This window comes from Diabrotica virgifera, chromosome 4 (assembly GCF_917563875.1).
Source record: "Diabrotica virgifera virgifera chromosome 4, PGI_DIABVI_V3a".
Taxonomy (NCBI): domain Eukaryota; kingdom Metazoa; phylum Arthropoda; class Insecta; order Coleoptera; family Chrysomelidae; genus Diabrotica; species Diabrotica virgifera.
The window spans coordinates 6,177,118-6,203,140 of record NC_065446.1 but is presented as its reverse complement, the minus strand read 5'-3'; positions in this window follow the sequence as shown (position 1 = coordinate 6,203,140).

Sequence of the window (26,023 nt, the reverse complement as noted above, 5' to 3'; positions counted from 1 at the left end):
CTATCTGGTTTATTTTCAGTCCTGTAACATTTTGAAAAAATGCATTTTTTTACGAAAGCTGGATTGCAAAATTTATTTTGCAAAATCTATTGAACTGATCTTAATGAAATTTACAGTATTGTTTTACTGTATCATAAAATTTTTCAGGGTGAAATATGAAGGTCCTAAGTGTAGCATAAATGGTTGAAAAACGTAAAATGCGAATACTTGTTTTTGTATGTTTTTTTCACAATTATTGCTATTTTGCAACAAGGGTGACTATTTCTTAAATTTTTAACCAATTCTATATTGTAGAAAATTTAATTACGCAACTTTTATGTCAGTACAACTTTTCTCGGAAATGAATGCTTTTAAAGTTATAATCAAAAAACCAAGAAAAAAATCGAATTTTTCCTTAATTTTTTTAAATTTTGATTATTTAAACAATGTTCCGGACCTTTTTGAGAGGGAGGATAACTCAAATATTATTATTTGATTTATTTTCAAGCAATTTCTGCAAAAAAATTTGAGTCACCTCTCAACGTCCAAATGTACTAATATTTTAACAGATGCGCCCTGATCTATAAAAGTGAACATGAATAAAACAAAAATCATGACAAATACAAACGACAGAATAAATATAAATCTAAATAATGTCAATATTGAGGTTGTTGACGAATATATATACCTGGGTCAAATAATTAATCAAAGCTAATCAAGAGAACAAAACAATTAAAGTACAGAGAAGAATCCGATTGGCGTGTGCAGCGTTTGGAAAGTTAAAATGGATACTAAAAATCACAAAGATACAACAGTACCTAAAAATCCCTGTATTTGACCAGTGCATCCTTCCTTTTCTGACGTATGGCTCAGAAACATGGACATTAACAAAGGCCAACATAAACAAAATAGAAATAACTCAGAGAAAAATGGAAAGATCCATGTTGGGAATAAAACTACAAGACAGAAAATCAAACAAATGGATAAGAGAGAAAACAAAAGCAAAAAATGTAACTGAACATATAACAGGGTTAAAATGGAGATTTGCTGGCCACAATGCGAGAGAGGAAGATAAAAGATGGAATGCTGAAATACAAAACTGGAGACTTTGGACAGGAAGAAGAAGAAGAGGAAGACCTCAGATGCAATGGAAAGACGATATTGTAAAAGCAAGGACAGACAGATATGGAAAGATTTGGGGAAGGCCTATATCCAAAGTTGCATAGAAATGGGCTAAAGAAGAAAAAGAAGGAAATAATCGTTATTAAGCGTATGTTTTCTTAGGATTTCTTCTTCTTCACATGTCATATCAGAGTTATCCATTGCGTAGGCCTTTCGATCTTCTGCATTATGGAATAATTGTACTGCGTTTGATATCATTCTGAGTCCATTCACTAATATTTTTCTAAACAAGAAACTTCTTGGTTTCTTCCTATACCTCTACGGCCCTCTATTTTGTCTTTAAGGATCAGTTATAATATTTTATATCGATTTTCGCTCACTATATGTCCCAGATAAGAGATTTTCCGATGTTTAACAGTCTTTAGCAGCTCTCTATCTTTGTTGACTCTTCTTAGTACTTCTTCATTAGTTTTTCTTGCTGTCCAAAGTATCTCCAGCATCCGTCTATGAATCCACATTTGCAATGCTTCAATTCTATTCATGATCGATACTTTTATAGTCCACACTTGTGCAATATACAAAAGTACAGACCAAACATAGCAGTAAACCTATTAACATAGCTCTTAGGCTTTAGTTGTTTTAAAAATATCTACAGGGTGGGGCATTAGTGTGACAAAGTTCAATTACTCGTTTGTCGAAAGAGATACGAAAAAAAGTTATTTAGGTAAAAGTTGGGGCACACATAGTGTCATATTTTAAAAATATTTTCAAATATACAGGGGCGTCCGTATTGACAGGGTGACACAAACTTATGTTTTTTTAAATGGAACACCCTGTATATTTTTACATTTTTGGATTCTCCTCGATGTTTTCTTTTTTAAAATATATGATTTTGTAATATTATACGAGGTAGTTTAAAAGTTAATTACGTTTTTTTGTTAATTTCGTAATAAAATATACACCCTGTAGAATTGTAGTGATTTGACATCAAATTTTCTATTTACATTCAAACGATTTTTAGTATAGTCTACTACTGTTAATCATTAATAGTAAAGCGAAATGTTTAATTTTAGTATACAGGGTGGGTCGAAACTCGGAATGAGTATTTTCTGAGTTTTCTTAAATGGAACACCCTGTATTTTAGTATTGTAATGAAATTATATTTTATGTTACTTTTTTATTTCTTAAGCATTCCCTATACCTAAGTGCTTTAATTTGTAAGTTATTCGTCATTCTTTAAGCAAACATTAATTGCAACAAAAATTACGTAAAATTTCATTAGGTAGCCGTGAAAATATCCAATCAAAAGTAATTTTTCGAAAAAAAAAATACATAATATTCTAGCCTGATCCTTAATTTATTAATATTGGATGAGATATCCAAATACATTCGTAGTTAAGGTTGTTGGTGCTTAAAATATGAATCAAACATACAAAATTCTGCCTAGTTGGCTATGACACAAAATTTGCTTGAACATTTGACATTATACTATTTATAGAGTTCCAGTTGATTTGGTACCATTACTAATATTAATTTTTCTGATGAGGAACGGATTAAAATCGCTTTGTGCTAGGAGAGTATAACAAAAATTAGCTACTTGCAATAAAAATTTATCATCAGCAACTCCCTGATAGACGACAACCAAAGAGAGAAACTTTTGAAAGTATACTAAAACGGTTTCAACAGAGTAGGTACTTAGATTGTAAGAACGATTGTACTAATATGCAGATCCTCAGTGACTACAGTGATTACATTTAATTGCTGTTTTCTTCACTTACAATAGTTTTTATTCGAGCAGATTATCATAATCTAAGTGATCAATCCGTTGAAATCGTTCTAGTATATTTTTAAACGTTTCTCTTCTTAGTTGTCGTCTATCAGGGAATTTCTGATGAAAAATTCTTATTGCTAGTAGCACATTTTTGTTATATTCCACTAGCACCAAAATCTTATTAATCATTTTCTCATAAGAAAAATACATATTAGTAAGGGTAACAAAGTAACTGGATCTATAAAAATAGTATAATGTCAAATTTTTAAGGAAATTTAGTGTCATAGCCGACTACGTAGAATATTGTATGTTTTTATTAATATTTTGCGCACCAACAACCTTAACTACGAATTTATTTGGATATTTCATCCAATAGTAATAAATTAAGGATCAGACTAGATTATGATGTATTTTCGTTTCCAAAAATTATTTTTAATTAAATATTTTCACAGTCACCTAATAAAATTTCACGTAATTTTTCTTACAATTAATGTTTGGCTTAAAGAATCACGAATAACTTACAAATTAAAGCACTTAGGTATAGGGAATGCTTAAGAAATAAAAAAGTACCATAAAATATCATTTCATTATAATACTTAAATACAGGGTATGTCATTTAAGAAAAATCAGAAAATACTCATTCCGAGTTTCGACCCACCCTGTATACTAAAATTAAACATTTCGCTATACTGTTAATGTTTAACAATAGTAGACTATATTAAAAATCGTTTAAACATAAAATAAAATTCTGATGTCAAATCACTAAAATTCTACAGGGTGTAGATTTTGCTACGAAATTAACAAAAAAACGTAATTAACTTTTAAACTACCTCGTATAATATTACACAACCATATATTTTAAGAAAGCAAACATCGAGAAGAATCCAAAAATGTAGAAATATACAGGGTGTTCCATTAAAAACAACATAAGTTTGTGTCACCCTGTCAATACGGACGACCCTGTATATTTGAAAATACATATTTTTACATTATGGTACTATGTGTGCCCCAACTTTTACCTAAATAATTTTTTTTCGTGTCTCTTACGACAAACGAGTAATTGGACTTTGTCACACTAATGCCCCACCCTGTATAAAGTTTATGTAAGTAGCGTTTCTTTCATTTGCTTCAAGTTATCACAAAAACTTAATAGAGAGGTAACTTTTTTACAAAAATTTTAAGAAAAGATGAAGCTACCTCGAAATGTTAAGAATTTATAGGGTTAGTCTCTAATAAATTCCACAAAATGTTGCAATAAAAGATGAAAAAACGTTATTGTTACACATAGACAAGTCGAAAACGGCGGGTTAGTTGGAAAAAATAATCTCATGAGATTTTTTGCATAATAAAATCCCAGAATAAGGTTCAAGAAGTAGCCCACGGGAAAAGTGGTCCAATTTTTTTTAATCAAATTGCAAAAATCAATATTTTCGGCCCAGACATTTTTTTTTTGGTTTTTTGGTCTATTCTGGACAAAAAAAGTTTCTTGTAATTTTCTCTAAAGTTGACAGTTTTCGAGTTATAAGTAATTTAAAATTTGAAAAACGCGAATATGGTCATTTTTAGGACTTACTAACTCGGTTAAAAATTATTATTATGAAAGGCAAAAAGTGACTAAATCAAAGTTTAAAGCCTCCCCTACTTGATCCTGAAGGAATTTGTGTCATTGATTTATTACTAAGCTGTTATTTTTATAAGTAATAATAATGAGCTCTATACACGTATTAGGCTGCCGTCAATGGTGAGTGCGAGAGAGATGCCATTCCGGCAGTCAATGGTGCATCTTAGGCCGATGCCACATTATGCGTTTTGACCGGATGCGTTTCCGCCGCATTCGGTGAAAACGCATAGTGTGACAGGTCGGTCCGGTTGCGTTGGAAACGGATGCGTTTTCACCGCATCCGGTCAAAACGCATAATGTGGCATCGGCCTTACTCGTACTCACATTTACAGCCGCGTCAATACGATCTTACCGCTCATTGTTAATAATTAAAAATAACAGCTTAGTAATAAATCAATGACAAATTTCTTGAGGATCATGTAGGGAAGGGTTTAAACTTTGATTTAGTCATTTTCTGACTTTCATAATAATAATTTTTAACCGAGTTATTAAGTCTTAAAAATGGCCATATTCGCGTTTTTCAAATTTTAAATTACTTATAACTCGAAAACTGTCAACTTTAGAGAAAAATTACAAGAGACCTTTTCTGTCCAGAATGGACCAAAAAACAAAAAAAAATTGTCCGGACCGAAACAATTTATTTTTGCAATTTGATTAAAAAAAATGTTAAAAAAATTTGGACCACTTTTCACGTGGTCGACTTCTTGAACCTTATTCTGGGGTGTCTCACGAATGTGATTATGCAAAAGAATCTCATGGGAATATATTTTCCAACGAACCCGTCGTTTTCGTCTTGTCTAACAGATATGTAAAGAAGATGAAGAGAAAAGGTACAGATCCCATGCGGGCACAAATTGCACACATTAATTAAACAAAAAAACCAACGGTACATTGGACTCGTCCTAAAAACGTCACCTTATCAGTGGATTGCTAATCTCATCACTTAATCCATTAGGTACAGTATTTGGAAGAATTTTCCTTTAATTTTCCGCTACATTTACTTCTCCAGTCACACACAAACAAGCGGGTCGGTCGTCGCAACCCTGAAAAACTTTCTTTTCTAATTCGGAATTTCATATTTCACGAGTCGAGCCGGTAGAAGATTAATTTCCTGGCGACACACGGCACCTATCTCTCTGTTCCTCCCTTTTATTATTTACACTAAGAAAACTTTATATATTATGTTAATAAGAAAAACATTAATACTGGGCTACTGAATAAGTCTTGCGATTCGATAAGAAAAACACAATTTTATGGTTTGACATACACTTTATTATTAAGTAAGTATAGTCCCCCTCAGGGCCGCGCCGTCCATAAGGGCGAAGAGGGGCGGTGCCCCCGGCGCCGGTAGGTGCCGAAAAAAAAATTTGACAATACCGGAATTACCAGAAAAATCTTATAAAATAGAAAATTTACCAATCGTAGGTAGATATAAAAATAGCAGTTATTATTACTTTGATCCCCTGTGTACGAACCGTTATTTCTCTCATTAAACTGAACTCCATTCACTCACGGTAAAATATTGCAAAACCTCTGACTTTTAAAGAACAGCTTGGATTAACATGAAATTTGGCATACACATAGCCAACATGTCAAAGAAGAAAATAATTATTGTGTCGGCGTGTGCTTTTGCCCTAGGGAGTACCACGTGCCCAAGTCAATATCTACTTTTTGAGTTATTTGCGAGCGAATAATGTTTATTTTTCAACAAAAAAAAACAAGTTTTTAGACGTTTTTCGCAAATAACTCAAAAAGTAAGTATTTTATCAAAAATATATTCTTGGGAAAAATTTTGAAATTTTGGCATTTCCTTCAAATTCCCAAGTTATTTTTTTTTAATTTCAAACCAATTTTTTTTTCAAAAATAAGCACTTTGAAATGGTGAAGTTTCCAGATCATATAAATATACATAAGTGAAGTAAATTTTAAAGCTGTAACGATTAATTTCATTGGGGATGCTAATTAAGCGGAGATTTTTACGATGTTTTTGACAAAAAAAAACAACTTTATTTTCAGCGTTACTGGCTTACTTTTGCTGCTGAAACTTTTTTAAAAGACAAAAATAAAGCTTTTTCTAAATAATTTTAAAAAATTATAACGAATTTTGCCCGAAAAGTGCTTCATTTTTTGGTTATTTCACGTTGAAATTTTCGATTTGGAATTTGACGAATAAGAACCCACTTTTCTCGAGCTACAGCTCCTCCTCTACTAGATCTACCGAGTTCATGTGTGCATAAGTTTTATTTATTTATTAATTTATTTATAACCTATATTTTGCTAAGAACATTTTTTAATAAAATATACACTTTTTGTGTTATTTGCGAAAAACCGTCTAATAGTCCATTATTTCACGGTTTTTGCTCTACATTTTAAAGAACCGCTTGGATTGACATGAAATTTGGCATACGTATAGCTTACATGTCAAAGAAAAAAAGTGATATTGTGCCGATGTGTGCTTTTGCCCTGGGGGTGACTTTCACCCCCTTTTGGGGGTGAAAAAATATATGTCCAAAATAAGTCCGGAAATGGGTAAACTGACTAATTTTAAGTAACTTTTGTTCTATAGAGCTTTTTCGCTAAGTCAACACTTTTCGAGTTATTTGCGAGTGAATATGTTCATTTTTCAACAAAATAACCACATTTTTAGACGGTTTTTCGCAAATAACTCAAAAAGTAAGCATTTTGTCGAAAAAACGTCCTTAGCAAAAATATACCTTATAAAAAAGTAAAAAAAATGGTGTACACGTTAGGTCTCTGGATCTCGTAGAACTAAAGTTATAGCCAATGAAAAATATATTTATATTCACCAAATTTCAAATAGAATATTTCGACGTGAAATATCCAAAAAATTAAGCACTTTTTGGGAAAAACTCATTATAACTTTTTTAAAGTATTTAAAAAAAGCTTTATTTTTGTTTTTACAAAAAGTTTTTAGCATTCAATTTAAGCAAGTTACGCTCAAAATAAAGTTGGTCCATTTTGTTTTTGCAAAAAAAAAATCGGGAAGACCACCCCCTAATTAGCAACTTAAATGAAATTAATCGTTACCGCTCCACAAATTATTTTACTTATGTTGTGTTTATATGACCTGTAAGTTTCATCGATTCAAAGTGCTTATTTTTGAAAAAATTTGGTTTCAAAGTAAAATTTTTAAAAATTTAAATTTTGAAAAATATGTTTTTTTCAAAATAACTTGAAAATTGTTAGAGATACCAAAAATCTCGAAAAACAAAAAAAATTAAGATTTGCTTTTCTGAATATCATTTATTTTTTTTCTTTTTCTGTTAGACAAATATTGATTGAGGTTTGGTGTTTCTAAATTTGCATACATTCGTGATCAATGACTCGTTCAATCCCTTTTAACTACAGCCCTTTCAATAATAAGTACTTTGAACCAATGAAACTTACAGATCATATAAACAATATATACCCGAGTCAAGAAACTTGTAAAGTCGTAACGATTAAGTTTATTTAAGATACTAATTAGGGGGTGATTTTCTCGATTTTTTTACCAAAACCAAAAGAGACTAACATTATTTTGAGTGTAACTCGTTTAATTTTGATGCTAGAATTTTTTTTTATAAAACAAAAATGAAGCTTTTTTAAACACTTTAAATAAGTTGTAATGAGTTTTCCCGAAATGTGCTTCATTTTTGGTTATTTCACGTTAAAGTATTTTTCAATAGCTATAACTCTGCTTCTACTAGGTCTAGAGACGTGATATATACACTATTTTTTTAAAAATTTTTACCGGCTATATTTTTGTTAAGAATGTTTTTTCGACAAAATACTTACTATTTAAGTTATTTGCGAAAAACCGTCTAAAAGCGTGGTTATTTTGTTGAAAAAATGAACATATTTACTGCCAAATAACTCGAAAAGTATCGAATTAGTGAAAAAACTCTATAGAACAAAAGTTACTTAAAATTAGCCAGTTTATCCATTTCCTGACTTTCTTTGGACGAATATTTTTTCACCCACAAGAGGGGGTGAAAACTACCCCCAGGGCAAAAGCACATATCGGCACAATATCACTTTTTTTCTTTGACTTGTTAGCTATGTGTATGTCAAATTTCATGTCAATCCAAGTGGTTCTTTAAAATTTAGAGGTTTTACAATATTTTACCGTTAAAGAATGGACTATAAAACCGTGGTTCTTATGTTGAAAAATGAACATATTCACTCACAAATAACTCGAAAAATATTGACTTACTGAAAAAACTGTATATGGAACAAAAGTTGCTTAGAATTAGTCAGTTTATCCACTTCCGGAATTAATTTTAACGTATATTTTTTTCATCATATTTTTTTCATGTCAATCCAAACGGTTCTTTAATATACAGAGCAAAAACCATGAGCAAATGAACTATAGTAATAATAATTATATATTTATTTCTTCTCTGATAATGTAATCGTTGTTTTTTGTAAATATTTATAGTATTCATAGTAACTTATCAGTATAATATTACTTTACTGCTGCTGAAAATCTAAGAGCAGAAAATAAGGGTTACCCAGAGGGCCATGCTAAAAATCACACGGAGACAGAATACCAAATAATATCAGGTAAAGGACAAAAATCAAAGACATAGTAGAACATGTAGCAAAGAAGAAATGGAGATGTGCATGTCATGTGGCAAGAACACCGAACAACAGCTAGACTAGAAGATTATTGGAATAGCGACCGCCGGCGGACAATCGGATAAACGAAGCAGAGATCGACCACCAACGCGCTGGAGTGACGATGTAAAGAGAACTGCCGGGAACTGGATAGCTGGTAGCTCAAGATAAGGAGAAATGGAGAAACTTAGAGGAGACCTATGTTCAGCAATGGACGATAACAGTTAGATTATTATGATGATGATACTTTCCGAACACATAAAAAATAGTTTGTAGGTATACCGTATAACGATTCACTAAGCTACAAAAAACTACTTACAAAGAAAGGAGGAGAGGGGCGCCTAAAATTACTTGCCCCGGGGCGCTTGAAAGCCTTGGCGCGGCCCTGGTCCCCCTGAACATCAATACTAGTGATGTTGATTATAGTTACTTTCGAGTATTCGTTACAAATAGTTACTTTTGGATAAAGTAATCATTTACAGTATTCGTTACTTTGGGAGCGTTCAAGTATTACGTAACGCAGTTTCGGGGGAGGGGGGTTTTGTAAAACGTTACGGCTCGTTACATGAGGGGGAGGGGGGTTCGAACAGCGCGTTACGTAACATTCTTTTTTAACTTAAATAAAAAAACTACATAATTTCTTTTCTGTTTTACATAGACCCCTGAATTGTATTATGATTTGTGTACCGATTTTTCAGCAGACCTACTGATTTGAGCTCCTATCTACTGAAAACTGTATAAAACCTACTGATTTGAACTCCAATCTACTTATCTACTGAAAACTGTATAAAATCAACTGAAAACTCTAAAAAAAATTCATTGCTCAAATGTAAACCATTTCTCATTTATATTATACAACCCAAAGTCCAACATACAACAGCGCATAATCTTCTTTCGTTTCACTTCACCTAAATTATATTTGATGGTTTAGCGACATAGGATTTTCAGGGTCAAGTCAAAATGATGTCAAGTGCCTAACCTAAAGGGATTCTTTCGTTGAGAATTGTTTTGTTTTCAAAAGACCATATGTTTCCACTATCCGGAACTGTTAGTTCCCTCGGAGTTATTTATGGGTTTATCTGATGAATAGATAGGTAGGTACTTTATATTTTGGTAAAAATGAAATGGGTAATTTAAGTCCATAACATGCAGTATCGTTTTCAGCAGTAGGTAGGTATTCATTAATGTTTTAAATATGTACGCAAATTTTCAAATTATTTAAAAATGTCTTTAAATAAAAAGCATTAAATACAAAACCCACTATATTGATACTTAGTTTAGAAAAGTGATAAATATTTTAAAAAATAATACCCTTATTTAAAGTGTGATTCCTGAATTATTAATTTCAAAGTTTTATGTGATTAACATCTTGACGAAAATTATACATAATTTCACAATTTCACCTTGCATTATTCATAATAGACCCAACATAATACACATTTTTGAGATGAGGTTGTTAAGCAGCTTCTAATAACAAAAATATACAGGGTGCTTAATTAAAATTAAAGATAATGGACTACGCTAGACTTGCATGAATCACCCTGTACATTTAAATTTATGTTTAAAAAGCACACATTTTTATATATATGAAAATCTACGGGTCCCAGCGTTTTTTAAAATTATTTAAAACAAGGACAGAAATAATTTTATTCCATAAGTGCCTTCTTATATATATACAAGGTGTTTCAGAAAAAGGTAACACGATCTCTAGGATAGGTGAAAAATTAAAAAATAATTGGGGTTTGCTTACTAAATAATTTTGGTTTCACGATACAGGGCGTTGAAGAACAAAAAGATTTACACATTTTTTTCACTATTTTTTCGAAACTACTGGTAACATCGTTTATTATTCGTTATACAAAAATGTTTACTAAGCAAAATAAAATGTTGAAATTATAAATATGATATTTTATTTTAAGCTTTTATTAAAAAAGATAAAATAGAAGAATGCATGAGAAGAACAATAAAGAATGAAACCAAAAATGTATGTAAGGATGGGGCCAAGTAGGGAAAATGTAAATGTAAATTAAATGTCAATGTAAAATTAATAATAAAAGATTATTATTGTAAGTTTTGAACATATTTCATGTCATGGGACATGAAATTACGAGTGGCAGGGATAACCAGACACATGAACTGAATAGAAGAATCGTTCTTGGGTGGGCAGCATTTGGAAAACTGAGAGAAACTTTTAAAAGTGAGTTGCCCACATGCCTAAAGAGAAAGGTATTTGATCAGTGCGTCCTCCCAGTCTTGACGTACGGATCAGAAACACTTACCTTAACTAAAGCCTCGGCTACCAAACTAAGAGTAACGCAGAGAAGAATGGAGCGCTCAATGTTAGGAATAACTCTGCAAGACAAAATCAAAAACGAAGAAATCAGGAGAAGAACAAAGGTGACTGACGTCATCGAAAGGCTAGCCAGGTTGAAGTGGAAATGGGCAGGACACATTGCCAGAATGACAGATGGGAGATGGACAAAAAGGTTATTGGAATGGAGGTCAAGCGAAGACAAGAGAAACGTCGGTCGACCGCCTGCAAGATGGACTGACGACTTAAGAAAGCTAAATAAAAACTGGATGAGAGCGGCGCAGGATAGACGTGGTTGGAAACGAGGGGAGGAGGCCTATGTTCAGCAGTGGACATTTAAGGCTGAATGATGATTGTAAGTTTTTATTATTACCTCAAATGCCATTAAAATAATAACAAAGTTCTTTTACCGAGTTTCCGGTACTTTTCGCAACCTCGTTTTCTATTTAGGTTAAAATGGCCACTTGGGTCTTACGTAACGTTTAGATAGGGAGAGGGGGTACAGAAAAACGTTACGGTGCGTTACATGGGGGGGAGGGGGGTCAAAAATCCTCAAAAATTGCGTTACGTAATACTTGAACGCTCCCTTTGAGTACTATGATTACTTTTGTTACTGTTGTATTTGAGTACAGGTAAATATCGAAAATCGTATTTCTCAGTAGGTAGGTATTTTGTATAAAGTAATCATTTACATTATTCGTTACTTTGATTACTATGATTACTTTTGTATTTGAGTACCAGTAATTATATCGAGAATCTTATTTCTCAGTTGGTAGGTATTTTGTATAGGTATTCCGATATAACAACGACCTTCACCGAACTGTTTAAGGGATAAAAATGATTTGATTACTATGATTACTTTTGTATTTGAGTACCGGTAATCATATATAGAATCGTATTTCTCAGTAGGTAGTTGTTTTGTATAGGTATTCCGATATAATAACTACCTTCACGAAGTACGAAGTAATCAGAGTAGGTAATCAAATTAGATACAATAGTCGTTACTCGCTCTGATACGATTGGTACGAAGTAATCAGAGTAATCAAAGTAAAAAAAGTGAATACAATAATCATTACTCGCTCTGATACGATTGGTATGAAGTAACGAAGTAAGAGTAATCAAAGTAGATACAATAGTCGTTACTCGCTCTGATACGATGTAACGAAATAATCCTAGTAATCAAAGTAACGATTTGTCTCTCTGTATAGTAATTGTTACTTTCGGTATTCGTAAGTAACGAGTACTTGTAACAAATAGTTACTTTTTCAACGAATCAGATAGTCATAAATTTAGTTTTGCGGTTTATATTGGTAAAAAACAGTAACAAGTTAGGCAAACTACATGTTCTAACAAAATTTCTTCAGTTATAGGAAAATGTGTCACAGTAGATATATTACAATAATAATTCACCACTTTTTCGCAGTGTATTCCTCGTGAATAGCAGTCGTCTGTCTCCATTCTCCTCCAAAGCACCTTTCATCAATCCCCCGAGTTTTCTAGCAGGAAAGTCGGCCTGGCATAGCCGGGCTCTGCTCATTTGTTTCTAGCTGATTTGTCTGGTTCTCATCGCGGCTGGCTGTGGCCTCGGGCTTGTGCTGGAAAAACACTGTTCTGTGTGACACCTCCAAGTGACATCCAATTTCCACGGAGTCATCATCCGCCACACTTTCTGATGTCTTGAAAGCCCCGCGGTAATAACGAACGAAGGGAATGAAAGAAGAAGGACGAGTGGGTTGGTGATGGTGAAGGCACCTACGATAGCAGGTTGATGATTACAGCTTAAGGGAATTCTCGAAATGTTCTTAGAATATTTTTAGTTAATCTTATTAAAGCCATGAATACATACTGATACATATGAAACTAAAGGAAAAATCAAAGCTTTATAATAATTTGGCAAAGCATTTACATTTAAGTTATTAAAATATGCATTTTAAAAAAAGAATGTGTGTATGTACTTTGTACGCACGTAAGAAGTTATACTTCTATTATATAATTTCATGGAAATAAATATACTAAACAATTTATTTGTACTTTGTTTAAATATTAAAACTAATTTTAATACTTACCTACAACTTTCAAAAAAAAAGATATTAAAACAATATCAAAAATTAAAAAAAATATGAATCATGCGGATTCGAACCCGGGACTTCTCGATCTGTGGTCGAATGCTCTACCAACGAAGCCATCATCGCTCTGTTTACGTGACATCTCGGACATAATTTATTACAAATCACGGTGACAAATAGATCAAGTGAAGTATAAAGATGTTATAATATATACTTATTATCTTACTCCCGAGGAAGACAAATCCAAAGACACAAAAATTATAATAAATATATTTACTAAAAACACTAATATATTCTTTTCATGCCTTATTTTGTGCTGATACATATATAACTTGAAAGATTAGCAACGAACTCCATACTGTGTGTGTGCGCATAGGCCCAGAATAATAAAAATTTACTCTAAATCGCGCTTAAAGAAGTATAACTTCAAAAATCAAATTATGACATTATATGTTCATATTAAAATGATATGATATTTATTACATTTTATTATATTTTAATTTTTTTTTATTATTGTAATTAGTTTTACATACCTACTTAACATTCAAAAGTTAGGCCGATGCCGCAGTGCAGGAAGTTTGCTAGGATGGTGGATGGTAGATACCCGCCTGGCGACCATCCAGCTACTTATACCACGAATAATACAGCGACGGTAGCCGCAGTGGCCTTCCACTACCATCTACCCACCCGGTGGTCCGCCAGGCGTCTATCCACCCATATCATTCGTGTTTGATAATCCATCCGGGTAGCCTCGCTATGGATGAAAGCGTAATAAGTGCTGTGTATAAAAGAAGGGCAATTTGGAATCCAGCAGACCCACTATGTGACGAAACATGGCTTAAAATATCTGTTTTATTTATTCTTTGCAGTTACATTAAAAAAAATCCAATATTCAAGTCAGGTGAATTTAAAAAGCAATTTTTGCCTTTAAGTCGATTTTTCTCCATTTTCTAAATAGTTTAGTGAGTGAGTTTTACCTCTAATATGACGATATGCTAAAAACAAACCAAATGTAACGTAACAAATGAAACAAACGATTCCTCAGTAGTCAGTTAGATACTGACTTCTGACTTCATTTCATTCTTTCACTGCGTCCAGGATGCAGCGACCCTCCACCATCCACCTTTAAAATCCACCCTCCAAGCCACCATCTAGCATCCTGCAGTGCGGCATCGACTTTAGAGCAATACTAAAATCGGGTAAACCAGCTACCCCCTAGACCAATTGCTATATTGTCTATGCTTTTTCCCATGAGGATCTTTCAGTGCGTCACAGTTTTTCGATTTCTTTCTAACGCATTAAATTGTATGTGACAGAAAAAAACGCACGTCGGTGATTACATTTGGTCGGTGACATTTATAACATTTATTCTAGTTGTCAATAGATGGCGCCATAATCGAAAATAAAATAATTTGCGAATTATATAATATATCTACGAATATAATCTTAACAATTTAAAAGACTATACAAATCAAAGAAAATACCAGTTTATAAATGCAATAAAGACAATTGATTTGTTTTTATGCCAAATTGCAAATAAAATTTGACAACTGTCAGATTTAACTAAAATATCATGTCACTAAAATGTATATTATCACGGACTTACCTTTTTTTCTATCATTTGTGACGCACTGAAAAATGTTCATGAAAAGAAGCATATAACGTATATCTAATCTAATTGAGAATAATTTTAATATTAATATAAGTTAGTATTATAATAATACTTATTCACAAGTTATAGCAATACTAAATCCGGGTAAATCAGCTGACCCCCCAATAAAACTATCGACCAATTGCTATATTGTCTATATAACGTATATCTAAACTACTTGAGAAAATAATTTTTAACAGAATAAGTCCAATAATCCTCAAAGCTATTCTAATAAGCCTGGATCTTGCATAGCAAAAAAAGTTTATTAATAGCAAGCTGAGAATTTGTTATTAGCTTAACGGTGTCTAGTTGGACAAACTTTGATGTATGGGAACACTGGAACAAGGGAAGTTTTAATTGTGGAACGGGTTACAGGTTTCGAACGTCAGACTATGAAAACGTCCCATGTATTATGTCGACATAACTTCCAATTGATTTGTTATCGTTTCACTAAACTCTCATGGAAAAATCAGACCAATATATCACCAACATAATTCCTGTCATTTGACATGTTCTACGTGTCGGACTTATTAAAATGCCCAACATATTTGTCGGACAAAGATTTTTTTAATATATTATATAGAGTTTGCTATTGAATAAACTTAAAGACAACCTGCTAGTTTTCACAATCATAAACTTGTCAGGATGACAAGTTCCTCAATTAAAATCACGTTCCACAATTAAAACTTCCCTTGTTCCAGTGTTCCCATACATCAAAGTTTATCCGACTATACACCGTTAAGCTATTAACAAATTTTCAGCTTGCTATTAATAAACTTTTTTTGGTACGCGGGATCCAGGCCTAGTACAAAAATACTTCTCATACTCTTACCCCTAAACCACCAATTTTTGATAATTCTTTATTGACAAGAGTCTATGCCGCGACGCGTGACGTCTCAAATCATAGTACAAATTTTTCTTGATCAATAATTTAATTTTGGATTAAAAAAATAATGCTAAATAAACTGTTTTTTTATTTTGCTTTATCGTATTCAATCAGTTTTTACTTTATGATAAATTTAAAAAATGTTAATGTCATGTTAACGTCATACGTATAATTATGACTGAAGTCAACTAGCTGTTAAGCTAAACATCTAAAGATGGGAAATTATCGATAGCGTTAATGTAAATTTATAGATTTCTATCGATAATGTCCCACCTCAATCTCATCTCTTTTTATTTGAAAACTTATTATGTCTACCATCTTTTGCGTTCTTCGGCCAGATCTTAGCGCACTCATCATCACCTACTAAATGAAAAGAGTTTTGAAGTTTTTTCAATTCAGTAATAAGGGTCGAATTCAGTTTATATGAGCTATAAATAGATAAAAAGGCGAAAAGCAATTGGCCTCATAGTTTTTTCAAAGCGACATAAACCTACGAAAGAATGTTCATCAATTGTCATATCTTTCTGGAAGCGTGTTATGAAACCTAAAATTTCTCCATGAATCACCGGAGTAGAGCATTTCGTCGAGTCAGTCTGGGAATGTGACGTAATGTCACTTGCCCGGCTTAATGTCCCCACATCTGTGCCGCATATTACGAACTTAGAGGTTTGTATTTATGAACACGGCATGCAAGAGGTGAATGCGAAATTGATAATTTACCTCTATATTAAAGTTTCTTACACATTTCTCGCCCTCGGTTATTATTGTCATTCAGCTTCATTTACATTTAAACGTTTCCTTCTGGCATAGTCACTATAGTTCGGATGATTCTTTCATGGCAGGAATTTTCTAATTAGTTTTGAATGAGTTTTCAGTTGTTACCTTAAGGGCCGGTTGTTCGAACGCTAATCAACAATGATTATTATCAAATATTTAATTACTGTCACCAACTGTGAATGTCAACTTTGTTTGGGTTGCTGAAAACATAATTGATTACAATTATGAGACTAGTTAATCAATTAACATAACAATTATTAACATAATCGATTAATAAATCTCATAATTATTGTAATTACTTATGTTTTCAGCAACCCAAACAAAGTTGACATTGACAGTTGGTGACAGTAATTAAATATTTGATAATGATCATTGTTGATTAGCGTTCGAACAACCGGCCCTTAAAGTTATATTAGACCAGGACTAATCTGTAAAAAAAACCTGTATTTTTGGATGTGAGAGGTGGCATTCGGATTTTTGCAGATAAAGTTAGTAGTCCGGGGCGCATCTGTTTTGAGATGGACGTTGAGAGGTGACTCATATTTTTTTTTGCAGAAATTGCTTGAAAATAAATCAAATAATAATATTTGAGATATCCTCCCTCCCAAAAAGGTCCGGAACATTGTTTAAATAATCAAAATGTCAAAAAATTAAGGAAAAATTCGATATTTTTTTTCGTTTTTTGATTATAACTGTAAAAGTATTCATTTCCGAGGAAAGTTTTATTGACATAAAACTTGGGTAATTAAATTTGCTACAATATAGAATCACACAAGTTGATTTCCACCAAAATTTGTTCTAATCTTTATCTAATATATTATTTTCTTACTCTATATTTTGTTGTATTTTAATATTTTAATTCCACAAAAATCGAACTAATTTTATTATTGTTTGTGAAATATTGTTTAAACAATTGCATATGTTTAAAAATAATAAACTTTTATTCTCTAAGTTAAAATATATAAACAATAAAGTTTTTGCTAATAAAAGTGTTATTTCAAAGGATAGAGTATGTGTTTTTATTTTGCAATAAACAAATTTATTTATTTATAACGAAGTGTAATAAAAATTAAAATGTATCAATCATTATCAAAGGTCATTGGAATGCCCAATAAGAGCAAACTATCCGCTGTCCTGCGCGTAGCACCAATAATGAATGTTTATTTAAAAAAATTCCTGACGCCGTAGTAGTTAATCGATTTTAATTTTGCAAAATTGGAAATGAAAGGTGCACTTCTATAAGCAAAAAAAAATTCAACTTGCTATCTGCTTTATTTTCAGTCCTGTAACATTTTGAAAAAATGAATTTTTTTTGCGAAAGCTGGATTGCAAAATCTATTAAACCGATCTTAATGAAATTTACCGTATTATTTTACTGTATCATAAAGTTTTTTTGGGTGAAATATGAAGGTCCTAAGTATAGCACAAATGGTTGAAAAACGTAAAATGCGAATACTTGTTTTTGTATGTTTTTTTCGCAATTATTGCTATTTTGCAACAAGGATGACTATTTTTTAAATTCTTAACTAATTCTATATTGTAGGAAATTTAATTACCCAACTTTTATATCCTTACAACTTTTCTGGGAAATGAATATTTTATAAGTTATAATAAAAAAACGAAGAAAAAAATCGAATTTTTCCTTCATTTTTTGACATTTTGATTATTTAAACAATGTTCCGGACCTTTTTGAGAGGGAGGATAACTCAAATATTATTATTTGATTTATTTCCAAGCAATTTCTGCAAAAAAATTTGAGTCACCTCTCAACGTCCAAATGTGCTAATATTTTTACAGATGAGCCCTGGTCTATAGGTGACACCTTCAGTAATAATAATTGACTTATGCTCCTTCTCAAAAATATGCCCGGAACATTAATAAAAAAATTAAAATATTTAAAAATTTCGAAAAACGTCGATTTTTTTCTGCTTCCTTTGCTTATAACTTTAAAACGATTCGTTTTGGAACAAAGTCGTAAAGAAATAAAATAAAGATAATTGAATTTTGTGTGATACCTTTTCTGCAATATAGCAATAAATACAAAATAAGGGGGCAAAATACGCCTGTTGTTATTCAATGTTTCTTAACCACTTTGGTGGCACTTAGAACCTTAGTAATACGCTTAGAAAATAAATTCTTATAACTTACTTAAATGGTCTACCAAATTTCATTAAAATCGACCTAATAGATTTTGCATAATAAATTTGCAATATAAATGTTTTTAAAAAAGTTCAAATTTTTGAAAATCTTTCTGAACAAAAAGTAGACCATTTAGAAGTTGGCTAATTTTTTTTTACATATAAAGAGGTGCTCTACCTATCTAATACACTTTACAGAATTAAGATCGGATTATTTAAGGGGCCTCGGCAATGTTTTAAATAATAAAATAGCTTTGTTTAATAGTAAAAAAATTAATTTTTAGCAATGCCAATATTTAAAAGCGGTATAATTTTATTAAACTTTCAAATGCTGTCAGCAGAATTGCTATTTTATTTTTTAATCAAAAGTTATTCTCGTTCAAAAATTGCAATTTTTCTATTTATTTGAATGTTCCACCGCGTTTATCTCGAAAACTATGCATCCTACGAAAAAACTTGTAAGAACATTTTTTGCTTAGAATTCACAAGAAATACAAAAAAATGTTTTATTTGGCGAAAAATCGATGTTATGTAATTCCTCAAGTTCTTTGTTTATAACAATCTTATCGACATCCGGATCAACTGTTACCCAAAAAATTCGTGTTCTACGGGTGAAAATACATAAAAAAACTTGGTTTAGTCCATCTAAATAAAGGAGCCCGTAGCACTCCCTCCTGGACACAGCACTAACTTGTTTATAAGCCAAAAAATTGTTTATAATTTTAAAACATTGCTGAGGCTGCTTAAACAATCCGATTTCAATTCTTTAAAGTGCATTAGATAGGTGGAGTGCTTCTTTATATGTAAAAAAATTGACAAATCTTTGTATGTTCTAGTTTAAATTTTAATTTTTAAAAAAAGTTTAGATTGCAAAATTATTATGCAAAATCTAGTAAGTCAATTTTAATGAAATTATTTGGTGGACGGTTTTAGCACATTACAAAAATTTTCTAAGCGAATTAGGAAGATTCCAATTGTAACCTAAGTGATGGAAAAACATTGAATAAGGACAGGCTTGTTTTGCCCCCTTATTTTATATTTATTGCTATTTTGCAGCAAGGGTCTTAAATTAAGACATTTTTAACCAATCGTACCTGATATAAAATTTAATTATCTTTGTTTTATTTCTATACGACTTTGTTCTAAAATGAATCGTTTTAAAGTTATAAGCAAAGAAATTAGAAAAAAAAAACGAAATTTTTTGAAATTTTTAAATATTTTACTGTTTTATTAATGTTCCGGGCATATTTGAGAAGGAGCATAAGTCAATTATTATTAACAAAGTTATCACCTAACTTTATCCCCAAAAATACGAATGCCACCTCTCACATCCACCTAAAAAACAGATCCTTCCTGGTCTATATAGGAAAGAAGATCGAAAAATGCGTAAGGATTATTGTTCAGGGTATTTATATTACTATATTACGAAAAAAATCTATATACTTCTTCTTCTTCTTCTTCAGCCTTAAGCAATCCAACTTTGGACATAGGTCTCCCCCAATTCAATCCAGTGTTTTCTATTGTGCGCCACTTGTTTCCAGTTGTTTCCTCCAATCTTCTTAATGTCATCAGCCCATCTCATTTGTGGCCCTCCTCTGCTTCTCCTTTCTAACTATGGTCTCCATTGTTGTATTTCGTAGTTCCATCTTTTATCCTTCAGTAGGAAATTGTGTCCTGCGAAGCTCCATTTTAATTTGGCAGCATATTCTTCTGCGTCTTTTACTTTGGTTTTGCTTCTAATCCATTTATTTGTTTTCTTGTCTATGAGCCTCACCCCGAGCATTGATATTTCCATCGCTCTCTGTGCATATATAGAGCTATATATTTAGTACTACCATATTTATAAGAAAGTCAGGTCCGGTTTCACCAACACCAAATAAATCAATGAGTAGTAAGTAATTTTTGGGATGTTATCTCGGGAGGTTGTAACCAAAGAAAGTATTCCACCTGTTGTCAATCTGACGGTATGGGAACGATATTTACTGTCGTTTTCTGTGCTACTTCGATTGATAACTTATTTTGTTTTTCGGTAGATGACTCTAGTTCATCCGCGGCATTTCGTTCTTTGCAATTCGGAAAGGCCCAAAGCATGGTACCTGGGGAAATCGGAGAGAAGAGGACATGGGACTACTGATGAGGAGGAAAAAACCTCCGAAACCGGTATAGACTCTTCCTGCACTCTCCGATTTAACCAGAGTATTATGTACCTGCTTCATTTTCGTGTTGCAAAGAAATTGAAAATGTTTACACATTTTTAATTCATTTACTCTTTTGTTGATTATACTAAGGAATCTCTCTTGTTGGAACTTTTACCACGCTGAGCAGATGGGACGTGAATTATTTAAAATTCCCTCATCTTAATTTCCTCGGCATCCTGTATGATGATTTATAATTTTTGAAGTTATTTTTTTTAGGCGCGATGCGATTGAGAGTAAAATTTCATAAATCTGCGCGCATGCGCACACAGACAGTAATAGTTTGTTGCTAATTGTTCCGTCTCCTTTAGGTTTAGTTAATTTTTGTTTCGATTTTATTTTACATGTAGATGCATATCAGAACATTCCTAAAGCTTGGGTAAATTATTTTCCAGAAATATCTTAATAGATGAAAATACATTCATTCTTACCCATAATTCTGGGTAATATTTGTCAATTGTATTCCTGATTCTCTTTATAAAGTTAGGTATTTGGAAAGTCGCCGAATATTATTTTAATTGATAAAGTAACATTTAATAGCATCGTATATTCACGGTAAACTAATCGTGAAACAAACACTAATCTTTCAAGATAGGTATGTATGTATCTGTATCAGCGCAAATAAGTCATTAAAAGAATATATTAGTGTTTTTAGTAAATGTATTATTTATTATAATTTTTGGATTTGTCTTTCTCTGTAGTAAGATAATAAAATATTATGTAGGTATAACATTTTTATATGTCTATTTGTCACCGTGTTGTGTAATTATATCCGAAACTTACGTGTCACTTAAAGAAGCTCGGTGGCGTAGTTGGTAGAGTGTTGGGTCAGTGATTGGAAGGTCGCGCCAGTCGCGGGTTCCAATCCTGGACGTTTCATATTTTTATAAATTTTTGGTTGTTTTAATAAAAATTTTTTGAAAGTGGTAGATAAGAAAGTTAGTTTAATATTTAAATAAAATACAAATAACCTGTTAAGTATATTTACTTCGTTGAAATTATATAATAGAAGAATTACTTCTTACGTGCGTACAAAGTACACACACATTCTTTTTTTGAAAATCTCGGAAGGTTGTAACCAAAGAAAGTATTCCACCTGTTGTCAATCTGGTGGTATGGAAACGATATTTTTTGTCGTTTTCTGTGCTACTTCGATTGATAACTTATTTTGTTTTTCGGTAGATGGGTCTAGTTCATCCGCGGCACTTCGTTCTTTGCAATTCGGAAAGGCCCAAAGCATGGTACCTGGGGAAATCGGAGAGAAGAGGACATGGGACTACTGATGAGGAGGAAAAAACCTCCGAAACCGGTATAGACTCTTCCTGCACTCTCCGATTCAACCAGAGTATTATGCAGCTGCTGCATTTTCGTGTTGCAAAGAAATTGAAAATGTTTATACATTTTTAATACATTTACTCTTTTGTTGATAACTAAGGAATCTAAGGAAGAAAACATAAAGGCAGGAATAAGGCAAAATACAAAGAAATACAGAGGTTAATAATAAAGAAAATAAAAGAGGCCAAATTCACCTGGCTGACAAATCAATGCAGTGAAATAGAGGAATATGTATTCTAAAAAACATGATAGCTTTAATATGCATAAGAAAATAAAGGAAATCACAAATACACAGCGAAAAAAGAAAGATGGCCTTCTTAAAGACATAAATGGAAAAATTATTATAGAAGTCAAAAAGAAATTAAAAAAGTGGAAGGCGTACATAACAGATCTGTTTGAGGATAATAGACAAGAACCGGAAGAAATCGATAGCGAAACGGGACCAGAGATCATAATGGAGGAAATCGAACAAGCAATACGAAACGCAAAAAACGGAAAAACTGTAGGTCCAGACGAAATACCTGCAGAATTACTGAAATGTCTAAACGATGAAACTCTACCTGTACTACTGGATCTGTTTAATGAAGTATATAAAACCGGAAAAATACCTCAGGAATGGTTGGTGTCCACCTTTGTAACAATACCTAAAACAATATATGCCAAAGATTGTTCAGACTATAGGACAATATCACTAATAAGCCATACCCTCACAATATTTCTAAAGGTGATTCATGGAAGATTATACAGAAAGCTAGAAAATGATATGGATGATACCCAATTTGGGTTCCGCAAAGGACTTGGAACAAGAGAGGTATGGTTTGCATTTAATGTTTTCTCTCAAAGATGCTTAGATATGAACCTGGATATTTATTCCTGTTTCATCGACTTCGAAAAAGCGTTCGACAGAGTCCGACATGAAAAACTAATAGAATTATTCAAAAACAGAGATATAGACAGACGAGACTTACGAATTATCATCAATCTGTATTGGAATCAAAAGGCCAATATAAAGATAGACGAACAAGAGTCCGAGAATATTGATATAAAGAGAGGGGTCAGACAGGGTTGTGTACTGTCGCCGCTACTGTTAACGTGTACAGTGAAGCCATATTTCAGGAAGCGATAGCGGAACTAAGTGATGGAATCTCTATAAACGGAAGAACAGTAAATAACATAAGATTCGCTGATGACACCGTTATAATGGCAGACACCCTTGAGTCGCTACAAGAATTGTTAAATAGAATTAACGATTATTGCATTCGATATGGACTCAAAATAAATAAGAAAAAAACTAAATTTATGATTGTCTCAAAAACACAACATGGAAATGAAAGGTTAATACTAGAGCAAACCCAAATAGAAAAAGTAAAGAGATACAAATATCTGGGAACCTGGGTTGATGACAAAAATGACCAAAGCAAAGAAATTAAAGTCCGAATTGAAACTGAAAGGCAAGCATTTATAAAAATGAAGACACTGCTAACAAACAAAGACCTTCAGTTGCCTCTCAGATTGAGGGCTCTAAGATGCTACATATTTTCTACATTACTATACGGAATGGAAGCTTGGACATTGAAAAGGCAACATATAAGAAAAATAGTAGCGTTCGAAATGTGGTGTTACAGAAGAATGTTGAAAATTCAGTGGGTTCAAAGGATTACCAATGTTGAAGTGCTACGACGTTTAAATAAGGAGTTAGAAATTATGAACAGTATAAAAACAAGAAAACTAGAATATTTGGGTCACATTACCAGAGGAGAGAAATATGAGCTGCTGAGAGTTATTATGGAAGGAAGGATCCAAGGAAAAAGAAGCATAGGAAGAAGACGCATCTCCTGGCTGAGGAATCTTAGAGAATGGTTTAACTGTAGTTTATTACAACTGTTCAGAGCAGCAGCCAACAAAGTGACCATAGCCATTATGATATCCAACCTCCGCTAGGAGATGGAACTTTAAGAAGAAGAAGGAATCTTTCTTGTTGGAACTTTTACCACGCTGAGCAGATGGGACGTGAATTATTTCAAATTCCCTCATCTTAATTTCCTCGGCATCCTGTATGATGATTTATAATTTTTGAATATCTCGGGAGGTTGTAACCAAAGAAAATATTCCACCTGTTGTCAATCTGACGGTATGGAAACGATATTTATTGTCCTTTTCTGTGCTACTTCGATTGATAACTTATTTTGTTTTTCGGTAGATGACTCTAGTTCATCCGCGGCATTTCGTTCTTTGCAATTCGGAAAGGCCCAAAGTATTATACCTGGGGAAATCGGAGATAAGAGGATATGGGACTACTGATGATAATGAAAAAACCTCCGAAGCCGGTATAGACTCTTCCTGGACTCTCCGATTTAACCAGAGTATTATGCAGCTGCTGCATTTTCGTGTTGCAAAGAAATTGAAAATGTTTGTACATTTTTAATTAACTTTTATTTTGTTTCAATATAATTTTGATAATTTAAAGTTAAACTGACGAATTTCAGTTTGTTGATCGAATAACTTTATTCGTCGAATAAACTACTATTTGTTGTTGGTGAAATCGGCCATTAAAGATCTATATTATACAGCTGCTATTGAGGTGCCATTTATTTTTGGTCGGAGTGTTTAAAAAAGTTTGAAATATTGTAATCAATAATTTAGAAAAAATTTCGTATGAGATACACAAATCTACTCACCTACCCTACAGTATTATCTTCTTTTATAGTTGAGTGTGAATTAAATACAACGAACATTTACCTGAAACAAAAAGTTCACTGAGTATAGGGTAAAGGGTAAGTGGTAAACACATATTACATTTAATCAATATTATATATAGGGTGTCCCAAAAGTAGCGGAACGGTCGAATATTTCGTGAAATGAACATCCAATTGAAAAACTGAAAAATATTTTTCAATAATTTTCAAGAATCTATCGAATGATACCAAACACCACCCTCCACTCCACCCCTAGTGCGGTGGGGGGTAACTTTAAAATCTTAAATATAAACCCCCAGTTTTTATTGCAGATTTGGAGTCCTTATGTAAAAGTCTTCTTCTTCAAGTGCCATCTTCGTTCGGAAGGTTGGCGATCATCAGGGCTATACGTATTTTCGAAACTGCTGACCGAAACAATTCGTTGTTGCTACAGCTATACCATTCCCGTAGATTCTTTAGCCAAGAGTTTCGTCTTCTCCTATGGATCTTTTTCCTGCTATCTTCCCCTGAATAATTATTCGAAGCAGTTCATATCTTTCGCCTCTTGTAATGTGTCCCAAGTATTGCAGTTTTTGTTTTTTGATCGTAAATATGACTTCCTTTTTTTTATTCATTCTTCTCAAGACCTCGACGTTTGTGACTCTCTCCGTCCATGATATTCTCAAGATTCTGCGGTACATCCACAGTTCAAATGCCTCCAATTTTTTGATATCAATCTTTTTCAGCGTCCATGACTCCATTCCGTAGAACAGCACAGAAAGTACGTAACATCCCATCAGGCGAAGTTTCATTTCAAGGCTCAAATCTCTTCCACCGAACACTCTCTTCATTTTAGTGAATATGGATCTGGCTTTTTAT